Here is a 12,137-nt window from a genome sequence, read left to right as displayed (position 1 = left end):
CACCCAATATCATGTTGGTGTCCGGAATATCGACCATGAAAAAGTGGTCAGTGAGTGTGTAGGTGCCCATCGTCACTGATAACTCTAGAACATAACGAGCACACACCATGGTCTGATCTCCTGGGACCAAAACTGAAAAGCCATCGAAGCTCTCTGTCTGTATACCACTCTGCTCAACCATCTGTGCATCGATGAAGTTGTGGGTTGCTCCACTGTCAACCAAAACTGATATCCGCTAGCCACGTACTGTCCCCCATACGCGCAGCGTCAAATACTTGGGGACTCCTCGCAATGCTGCAAGGGCCCCTCCGGTAGGTGCAAAAGCTACACCACTTGCTACTGGTGGTGGAGGTGGCAAATGATCCTGTGCACCATGACTACCTCCTGCCTCCACATCATCCTCCTCATCCTCTTCCCCGCTGCTCTCGAAGAAGACCTCAATAAAATGTGCTTTGCCAGCAGCACATCTATGTCCCTATGCCCACAGCTCCTAACAGGTAAAGCACAACCGCTTCTTCTTCAATTCACTCCTTGCATCATCATCAATCTGTGCTCGTCCTAGATTCCCCTTTGGAGGCGGAATCCTCACATCCTTCCCCTTAGGCTGGAAAGCCTGTCTCTGGGGGTAAGGTGTCCGGGTCCTGGTTAAGGCATCTTGTAAGTCCCGGGTCCTGCTAATAGCATCCTGGAGTGTGGCTGGTCTAGTGGACTTGACTAGACCCCAAAGTGGCTCTGCTAACCCCTCAACGTACATGTCGATCCTCCATGTCGTGGATAGATTGGGCACCATCACTGAAACCCTCAAGAAGTCTGCAATGTAGGTCTCTGGGTTTCCGGTCTGTTTGAGCCTTGTTAGCTCAACGAAATGTTGTTCCAGATCCCTTCGATCGAACCTCTCTATGAGTCTCCTGGTGAACTCGGCATATGTCGTCACATGGAGTGTCCGAGTGTAACCAACCCATGGAACCACCAGTCCTGGGCCTCACCATCCAAATACAGTGTCACCACCTTGATGGCCTCTCTCTCCGACATCTAGTTAAGCTGGAAATAGATGTCCAGCTTCTCCACCCAAGACTTTGTTGAACTGTTTGATGAGCCATCAAACGTAGGCAAGTGAAATCTACTAGCTATGCGGTGGGTGTCTCCATCGCGATAATGTCGGTACCCTCTGTGATGGTCGCGGGGTCTACTATCTCGCTGGAGCTGAACAAAGTCTCTGAATGAGAGAGCGTCCCTGAACTCCTGCCCATAGGCCTGGTACTCCGCAAAATAATTGCCCATATGACAGAGCTTTGCCTCCTGCTGTGCTTCGGCCCCCGTATCTGCTCCTAGGAAAGTGGGCATGGTAGAGCATATAGGGGCATGTGAAGCCACCTGCTGAGTAGTATCACGCTGAGTGGCACCCTGCTCTGGCAAATGGTGAGATGCACCCAATCCCTCTCCAACCTGGTAAACTCGTGGGCTCTCATGCTGTCTAGCCTCCATCGTCGTGAATCTCTGCCCCGTCACCTCGATTTGCCTCGACAAATCCTACACTGATTTGAGGAAAATGTCGCAAATTTCTTCCTGTCATCATCTGCCATCGGATCCTCCTGCTTTGCGTCCACCACAGGCTCCTCCTGTTCTGCATTCACCACAGGCTCCTCGTGTTCTGTGTCCACCACCCGAACACAATCTCCCTCTCCGTAGGTGTTCTCTAACCTACGCCCAATGTCTCTGTATCTCCTACCTCTGTAACAGATGTAGGGCATTTCCCCCGGTGTCATAGATTGCTAGCTCCACAGGATAAGCCAAATCTATGCTCTGATACCACTATAATATCCCGCTTCAAGGATATTCCTCAAAAAACAAGCAAACTCCAACCCAATACATGCAAATGATACAATAACCGGGAAAAGAAAATAACAGTGATGCAACATATAATAACATAAACACGGAATACAAGCAAATACTCAAGAAATGCAGAGAGAAATGCTAAGCCATTTTATTATACTGAGCAATGGAATGAGTACAAGAGGTGATCAGAAAGATGGCACCTCGACTTGCACAAGGCAAGTGAAGAAATACACTCAAAATAGCAAAGCAATGGCCTCTCTCTGAACTACATCCAAGCTGCTGGAGAACTGTCGTGTTGTTGCTACTACTGGAAATCAAATGAGGATTTGGGGTTGTTCCCCTCAGAAAATGCTGAAACTCTGCAATTGCACTCTGCTCAAGAAACCCAGAAAAACCCAGAAAGCTTTTCTGAAATAGCTGACCCCCAAAAATCACCCCCTTGGGGTTCTACGCTGTCCCTCAAGGTTCTATGCTGCCACTGAATAGAATCCTCCAAAACTCCACCTGAAATTCTGCCAAAATCCTCCAATATGTAAGGGTTGATCCCCTGCTCAATTTCCCAGCTCAAATCCTCCGCAAAACCCTCAATCCGGAACTCCCACCAAAAGAACAGCGTCTCTCTCTCAAGACTGCGCAGTTATCCAAAATGCTCAGTTCCTCCTCCCTCCAAAGATCAATCCTCCTGCAAAAGACTACTAGAAACTACCTTGCCCGAGCAGGCACTCGAAGTCCCCCGAGGCTAAGGGTGAGATCTCTGAACGAAGACACTCGATGCACTAAACAGTGCTGCAGACCAGCTAAACAGCCAGCGTGCTCTAAGTCGAATTGACTAGCTCAAATGCACATAATCGAATGACAAAATGAGGAGGCTCCCCTCTCCTTTATAGCGTTTGCCTCTCTCAATCCCAAGGCCCACCTCCTCCAACGCAGTCCCTTTCTTGCCACGTGTTCGTTTCCATCTGCGTAGTCCCTCCAAGTGTCTACATGGGCCCCATCTCTGCGTGGTCCTTTGGCCGCCTTGGCTCCCCTAGGAAGTGACTTTATTCTGAAGGTGAGTTATGTCCCCCTTTTCCTCACCTTTTTATTTATAAATAACTATAGAAGGCAAAATTGAGCAAAATCGAATATTCCAATTAGCCATGGTTAATTAGGAATATTACAAGGAAGGAGGAAGGGCTTGACTTGTGCATGGAGGATATTCTTGTCAAGGATCTAGGGTTTGGCTTTGATCAATAAGAAGCTTCAATAAGAGAAATTTATGAAAGGGTTTTCCTCTCTAAGAGAGAGGTTTTGCCCTGGTAGAGAGCCAACATCTTGTGTTCTTGTTCTTATGTTTTTGGTAGCAGTTTGAAGTAAACACACATGCATTAATAAGAAGAAAAGAAGATTAAGCTAACAAAATAAATTGTAAAAGAGCTTCACAAACTCTTATCAAGTCTAGAAGAATCCTACTATATCTAATTTCCCTAGATTCTTCAACATGGTATTGGAGCTAAGGTGACACATCAAGGAAAGGGCATCTCAAGAACACTCATAAGTTGACTCATCAATGAAGGACATCTCAACAACATCTACAAGTTGAAGCATCAAGCCAAGAAGTTTCAATCACATCAAGGACAAGAAGGTCTACTGTCTACTATTCATCAAGGAAGACTACAAAGCAAGAAGAAAAACCTTGTATAAAGGCACCAACAAGAAGAGCAAATCAAAGAGAGACCTACATCAAGCTACACCATCTTCAAAAGGAAAAGCACTAAGTCATCAAGTAAATCTCATCATCAAGCAAGTCCATTCGAAGAAATCAACTTGAAGAGGATCAAGATCTAAGGAAGGTAAGCCATAAAGTCTTCAAGAAGAAAGCAAGTCCACTACACCTCAAACTCTATCAAGTAAGTACATGTCCCCTCTTGATTATACATCAATGTCATTTTGCAAGGAAAGAAACAAATTGGTTGGGACCACTAACTTCCTTGCATGGAAGAAGAGGACTGATTTACTTCTCAAAGAGAATGAACTTCTAGATCACATCAAAGGGAATATCACTATCCCTGCTAAGGAACAAACTCAAGCCTTAGCCAAGTATAATAAGGATGAGACAAGAGCTCAAAGGATTCTAATAGAATCCATCAAAGACTCTCTCATTCCTTATGTCTCCAAATTTGAAACATCAAAAGAAATCTATGACAAGCTAATAGAGCTATTCTCGGTAAGCACAATTAGAGAAGTGATATCTCTACGAAATGATTTGTACAAGATGAAGATATCAAAGGAAGGAATAGCTCCATACTTCATGAAGATCTCTGAGATGAGGGATCAACTTCAAGAGCTAGGAGAAGTCATGTATGATAGACAACCGTAGTACTCAATGCTCTACCTGAGGATTGGGGCAACTTCACATCAAGCATATATGCCAAGAAGGAAGCTACCCCACTAAGTGAATTATGGTCTCTATGCAAGATAGAGGAAACTAGACTCAAAGCAAAAGATGATGTGGGATCAAAGGAGCAAGCATTTGCAACCATGGCCAAGAGAAAGGGAAAATTTGGCAAATTTGGTCCACGAAGATCAAGCAATAGAGATATGTCCAAAGTCCAATGCTTTGGATGCCAAGAATATGGACACTACAAAAGGGATTGTCCTAAACTTAAGAAGGACAACAACAACAAGAGAAAAAGGGAAGAAGCTCATGTAACTCAAGAAGTGAAAGAAGAAGACAAGAAGCAGAAAAAGGAAGATCCTCCAGATCTCTACTATGACTAAGTCAACCTCTTTACTTAAAGTCTTCTTTCAAAGTTTTGAGTAGTATAGGAGCATATAGAAATAGAATAGAATGCATGGTTAAAGATATCTTCTAGAATATAGGAGCATGGTGTAGATATAGCTCAAGATATTCATATAGAAGGAGCATACCTATTATAGGACCTCATCCACAATGAAAGAATAATTGATCATGATTAAAATTCTTAGAAGGCCTCCATCATCAAAGGAAGAAACATTTGCAAGATAAGGGTCTTCAAGATCCTCTGATAGAATCTTCAAAAGAAGGTTCATACATAAGGGCAGATGTCTCATTGGGAGTCCCATTTATGGGATTCAAGAAAGGATGATATGCAAGCAAGAGAAGATGAAGCAAGAAAGGCTACACCAATCGAGGAGAACTATCAAATGAAGCCGAGATGATCAAAGCAAAATCAAGATGAGGTATGTATGCATCAAAGTTTAAGTCATGTCATCATATATATTGGGTCATGGGAAAAGTTCTAGAAGCATGATCAAGAATAAAAGGATCTCTTTCACCAATGATATGCTCGAAGGCATGTACTACAATGCAATAAAGGTCAACATGAAGAAGTGCTCCCATAAGGAGTATAAGTTGGTTGACTAATCAATCCAAGAAGAAGCAAATGAAGAAAGAGATCAAGAAGGAGCAAATGAAGAAAGATATCAAGCATGTGAAGAACACCGTGGTCACAAAGAATCACTATCTAACAAGATTCATTAACATCTCCCGAAAGAAGGCATGACAACTCTGACAAAGGAAGAAAAAGATCAAAGGACCCTTGACACCTATGAAGGCCTTGGAGATAGTAAGGTGCAGATAATTGATTCAACTCTACAAAGATGTCATGATGAAGAAGCCATCCAGCAAAAGCACCATTTGATGTTGAAGCAATATCAGGATGAAGTCATGAAGGGCTACTAAATCAAAGTATGGGAACAAGCAAGTACAACTAAGCATCCATGTGATAAGTATTCTGAAGCATAGACAAGATGACAAAGGAGTAGCCAGATGACAAAAGGACCTTATATATATCAAGAAGGCCACTTTCCACGAAGGGAGCAATGACATGACAAACCAAGAAGGAAAGTGATCGATGGTCGGTGCCCTACCAAGAAGAAGTTCAAACAAAGACTTCATGACATCAAAAGAAAGAAGGAGATCAAGCAACTAAAGGACCCATGAAAAGAAAGTTGTTGATGAATGGACAAGTCCCTAGTTAAGAGGGAGTTCTAACAAGTTCCCAACTACAAAGGAGCTTGGGCAAGTTCCTTGTCAGAGAAAACTTGGGCATGTCTTCACTTGTCTTCACTTGGGAGGAAAGAATGGGAGGATTGGGTAATCATCTGGCATCCAATACTCTTTGAGGATGTGTAGGGCATCCAAGACAAGAGTAGCCAAGAGGACCAATATTCTTTGAGAGTTGGGAACCCAAGACAAGAATAGTCCTAGAAGGTCATACTCAATGAACACCCGAGTGGGTATGTACCTTGAGAGACAATGACTAAGGTGTCTATAAGTCATTGGTCTCGCCACCATTGTGCTCTAATCTTATGAGAGATAGAGTTGTTAGTCAAGGCCTTGCTATGAACAATGTTGGTTACTATGATGCTATAACAAATGGATTGCCAATCCGGTTTCTCTTATGTGAATTCTTCAAGATTGAAAAATAGCCAAACACCTTGTAATGATTTATGAATACCTCCCTAGTTAAGAGGGAGTGTTGAAGAAAGTGTAACTAGGTTCGGTCTTCATAAATGTACTTTTGTTCTTTGTATTTATTCAAGAAAAGAAATATTATTTTTGTTATATTTATCAATGAGTTTCTTGCTCATTGAAATAGGTCTAGCACATGTCAAAGTGCTATAGGTGAATCAAAGAGTCAAAAGAAAAGTTTCAGGACCTTTAAGGGCATGTTACAACATGTACATATTTGTATAAGAGTCAAAGAATATCCCTCCAACCAGACTAGTCCTCTCCATGCAACGACATCATCAAAAGAGCAAAAATGATGAAGGAAACTTAAGTTGGCCTCAAGTCGGCTTAAAGGAGGGACAGTCCTCTATATATAGAGGTTGTCTACTCCCTCAAATGACAAGCAATCTACCTCTGAAATCAGCGAGCAAGGAAGACCGAGAAAAAGGTGAAAAAGGACAAGTATAAGAAGCCTCTAGTGCAGTGAAGAAGGAGAAGTCATCACCGAAGGTTGGAGGACTATTTCTAGGGTAAAACACAGTCACACGTGCAAGAAAAGGAGACATTTCTACGGTCATAACAACAACAATGTAACAATCTCATACTTCTCATTGTTTGGGCTTGAAACTTAGGCCTATAAGGACTCCCACTAGAGCAAAGAAGAGACTCTCTCAATCGAAGAAGAAAGGAACCAAATACTCAAGGAAACCTCTCACACGTGCGAGAATTTAGGGTTGCAGGACAATCATATCAAGTCTGCTACTACACCTTGAAGAAGGAGCTCGATTGCTCAAGAGGAAGGCATCATCACAAGTAAAGGGTCTCACTAAAGATCAATGATAAGTGTCTCTTCTAGAGCAAGTGCAACAAGGACTATCAACAGTGGTAAGAAAAATGAAGTGCCGAAAGGAGGAGGACAAAGTATCTGGGAACGAAGTGCAGGAAGAAGGAAGGACTTGACTTGTGCTTGGAGGATATTTGTTAAATTTATGGTATGTTCTATGCTTAGTGCAGTTTACTTCGATTTCTTCTTATTAGCCAATGTTTAGCAATCACATAAACATAAAGTAAAATGTTGATAGAACATTAATAGATCAACAGAAAACAAGCCAAGACAAGAGACACAAGGTGTGGCGACTAGCCAGGGACAAACCCCAATGCGGGGAAACCCTTTAATCTTCAATAGTTCAGCAGAAAGAAATAGTACAAATTCAGAAATCTGTAATTTTATGACAGCAGCAGTAAACCCTAACCAACAAAGTCAAATCTGGTCAAACAAGGTGAAATTGACCTTCAATATATTTGGTCAATTTCCCAGTCAACCTTGGTCAAACCATAGGTCAGAATACCTCGGTTTCTGTGCCAGAATTTGCGACCTGCCTAACAGAGGCAGCCACACCAAAACCGCAGCCCTGAATTGTCCACGCTGGTCAATGTTGGTCAAAGAGATGACCTGTTGCGTCTACGTCTTCCTTGCCTCCTTGTTGCGTCCTTCTGCTCCCACGTTGGCTACTCCTTGTTAACCCAATGCTAAGGAGAGAGAGAAGAATGAGTGAGATGAGATGGTGAAATAATGCCTCCACTTATCTTGTATTTATATGAGATGTTGAACATGTGTGCCACACATTTAGTTGTTGGCCAACCTTGACAATTTGTCAAGTAATTACAAATAAGTTCATATCTCCATAAATACTTGTCGAAATGGGATGATCGTTAGATCAATCCTACACCTCTCGATGAGAGGAATCTAGGAAAAATATCAGCGGCCATAAATAAGATGACCCGCATAGAGTTTGGCCCTAGTTGCCAATTTTAACAATATTCTTGTCAAGGGTCTAGGGTTTGGCATTGATCAATAAGAAACTTCAATAAGAAAAATTTACGAAAGGGTTTTCCTCTCTAAGAGAGAGGTTTTGCCCTGGCAGAGAGCCAACGTCTTGTTTTCCTGTTCTTATGTTTTTGGTAGCAATTTGATGAAGTAAACACATGCATTAATAAGAAGAAAAGAAGATTAAGCTAACAAGATAAATTGCGAAAGAGCTTCACAAATTGTTATCAAGTCTAGAAGAATCCTACTATATCTAATTGCCCTAGATTCTTCAACAGTGAAGCTGCCTCCTCTAGGTTTAGCGACGCTGCATTAGGTCTCATATAAGAGCGAAATCATTAAATCAAAGTAATTCTTGAATCCATTATTCCCATTAGGCACGCACTGGTCTAGAATCCTTGGTGATCATCTTCTTATTGACAAATCAATCTTGCTTCACCTCCTCCTCTCTCTTTTCTTCGTCCCTTTAAGGTTAAGAGAGGCCTTCTAGGGCTTGGTGTGAAATTCTCTAGGAGATTGTGTTTTGAATTCCGTCCAAATAGGATTGTTCTTTAATCTCTCCTCTAAGCATCCTCAAGTTTTGAACAAATTCTGACAGTGGAATTTCATTTTATTTGATGCCCTAGCTATCACACCAAGTTCGAACCACTGAAGTTTCCCTTCACCTTAGGGATTTCTTGAAGGTTTGTACTTTAGTAGCATATCATTCAAAACCTTTTCTCTTGATTATCTTGACCTTGGATGAACTCTTATCTCGTTAAATATCTCAACCGTAGGTCTCGTATAGTATTTATCTCAAGGGGTTTTTCTTGGAAAGTCATCCTAGCTTCTCCCAAAGCTCACACCTCAATTGAACCTTTCCATTGAATGAGCCATCCTTGCCTCACTTTGAACCCTAGTGTAGACATATTAATCACAAGTGAGGGATACTGGGACTCCTCCTGTCGGCAAAAATCCGAGAAGAGAAGGGGACATAGGCTGTGGTGACAATGGGTCGTTGTCAAAAATTGTTGTTGTGCCCTCTAGCTCTAGCCTATATACTAGGGTTGCTAGCTTGTGCAGCAACAGGTCACTACACCATTGTTGCTTATAGGTCTAGTTTTTACCTTGTAGGGTTTCCGTCTCTAAGGCCTGCTAGATTTTGTGGCAACATGCTACAGTAGGGTAGGAAAGGAATAACCTCCTTTGAGCATTAGAGTAGCATGGATAAGCTGTTCCAAGCATTAGGTTTTATTTCATGTGTCATAGCCACTAATGGCTTGTGCCTTGCTTTGTGAAAACCAAATTTTGATGTTATTGTTGTGTTTTGCTGGGTGTGGAGGTCATTCTCATATGTACATGAGAGGATTTTGAGCATCTGATGCACTCCCAAGAAGAACCCATGTCCCCAAGTTGGAGTCAGTTGTTACACTTTATTTACATAGAGGTGAGGCTTTGACAGTTGGGCCACTTGTTTGGCTTTAGAGTTATGATGAACTAGAGGGTTTAATGACATGTCGATGGATCATATGATATGGTATGGTTCCCTTTGAGCATTTGGTTTTATCCAAATTTTTGGGCATCTTCACAATTCCAAAAGCATCTTCACATATATTGAGGTCGTTCACGATTCCCAAGGCATTGTTCAAAATAGTTTTGGGCTACTTCATGCATTGAGCTCCTCATGCCATGCCACAACCTAGTTTTTTAAGCACTCGTCTTGTTCGCCATTTGGAGGCATATGTCAGTTGATTTGATGGAATGTCCCCTTTGGAGGATGCAATACCTAGTCATGTTGGTTTTTTCTTGGCGCATGAGGACCTATTTGGCACCCCCATAACATGGGGAGAATACTAGCATGATTTAAGGAAGGTTGTTGCACCTTGCACATCTCTCATGTGACCTCTTGGAGCTAATTTTAAGGATCTGCCCACACTAGAGGTGTTTTCTTTTGATTCATACGGGGAGGATTCACATCGGAGAACTAAATGTCCATGACGGAGGAGATTTAGGAATCTTTCGCTACACACTTTGTAGTTGACAATTTAGTTTCCTGGAGGCTTTTGGAGGCCAATCATTGCATCTTGGATCCACTTTCCTCCCTCTTTGTTGGAGACATTGTTCTTTCGTGGTACTATTTCAGTTGGATTATTGAACATGTGGCTTGACCACCCCATTTTGTTTGTTCTTTTGACTAGATAGTTTGAAGAAAATGATATTTTATTCTTGTTGTTGTCACCCAAATTGTACACTAGATTGCAACAATGCTCAGGAAAAGGGTTGTCACTCTGATCCCTGTCCTCTTCGTTTAAATTGTCTCCTAATTGCAGACTAAGGGGGGTAGTCCCTATGGATGAAGAGATGAACCACTTGTTGGGAACCAATAACTGAAGGAGACACAACTGAATGGCCTAGCAACTTGGTGAAAATTAAAGGCAAGTATAATTATTAAGCACTACATGATTAGATTTATTGTAAATATCAATTAGAGACCAATGCCTTCGGAGTCAATTAACTTGCACAATATGAATTAAAATTTCAAGCTACTGAATGAATAGTTGTCGCAAGACACAAATCTATCCTAAATGAAGTATAAGCCATAGGTCTAAGTGAAATGAAAGATCTTGGTAAATTTTAGTTAAACGCCATATCTAAATGAGTCCTTACTCTCAACTATTTTGAAGTTATTCTCGAACGTTGATTGTAGAGAGAAGCCCACGAGAAGGTGGATACGACCTCATTAACGATACCTCCCATGAGGTTCTAAACACCCAAGTGCCTTCGTTCCTACAAGTTATTGCCCGCAAGATAACTGCAAGGTCACCTGTGTTAACCACAAATGAGAATCTAAACTTCAAAATTTAGGTGAGAAAGGTGGTCGTATCTTCTTACCACCAAGCTTATGCTTGGAGGTATGTTTTACAAATGCACTTCTAGTCCTAGAATGAAATGCAATATGTGAGTGAATGCCTTAAATGAGATTTATTAACCGAGATAAGTTCCTCAAACAAAATTTATTTGATTCCAAACACTTATTTGATGCACAATTAGCAAGAGGAACTTGAAATTACAATGTTACAAGGGAAAGTCCTTTAAGATATGATGCCCAATTTGCAATATCAAAGTGAAAAGATCTTTCAAAAGGAAAACACTTTGAATTACTCCAATAAATCAATGTCCATCAATGATATTCCATGATTCTCAATCACTTAGCATTGCCACAAATGAAAAAATAAATGACAAGATGTTATGAGCACAATAGCAAGATCTCTTTAATCTTGATATGTCAATTAGAGACAGAGACAACAATGACATTCACCACAATGATTATCCAAGATTCACATTTATGCCAATATCACATATCTATTTAAGTGCTGCCAACTAAAAAATCTGCAAATTTTGTATTGCAAATAAACAGAGCATTGTCAAATTAAAAGTCAGCGAAGTAATAATTCCTTTAGAGATTGCTAACAGTGATCTTCAAGAGTAGGAAACACCAATAGAATGCAAGAGGAACGTTATAATGCACTTTCCAATGATTATTGAGATGCAAGGAGAACAAGATCAAGACATTCAAAGATTCCTTTTACCACTTCAAAGATGAATGAGATTTCTTAAGAGCAATCATTTAAACACTTTACCATAATGCTCCCAAGACTTAAAAATGAGTTATATTGAGTGTTCAGCTTTTGCAATATGTTTTCTTACCACTTTTATCTTATATATCCCAAGACTTAAAAATGAGTTCTATTGAGTGTTAAGCTTTTGCAATATGTTTTATTACCACTTTTATCTTATATATCAGACATTTGCATGCTCAGATCATTCCTTGGAAAATTCATATCAGACCCTAGAAAACACTTAGATTGTCATCAATAGAGAAGCATAAATACTTACTTGACCTAATGCAATGTCTTAGATGTGTCTTAAGGATATTATGGATGCTTTTATTGAGATTATATCACTGTTAAGGGCCACTTTCAGATCTGATTATCAAAACAGAGAGGAAAAGAGAGGACA

The 12,137-nt window shown here is 41.0% G+C and overlaps 1 long non-coding RNA gene across 1 annotated transcript in view; it reads right to left on the bottom strand.

Moving 5' to 3' along the window:
- Nucleotides 1-12,137, bottom strand: part of LOC149168157 (uncharacterized) — a 52,356-nt gene that overhangs the window by 24,443 nt on the left and 15,776 nt on the right. The window lies entirely within an intron of this gene.

The sequence above is a fragment of the Pinus tabuliformis genome, chromosome 4_2 (assembly GCF_031772625.1).
Source record: "Pinus tabuliformis cultivar Carrire ecotype Pingquan chromosome 4_2, CPIR1, whole genome shotgun sequence".
Taxonomy (NCBI): Eukaryota; Viridiplantae; Streptophyta; class Pinopsida; order Pinales; family Pinaceae; genus Pinus; species Pinus tabuliformis.
The sequence above is the reverse complement of the archived record's forward strand: the minus strand, read 5'-3'. Positions and strand labels throughout refer to the sequence as shown.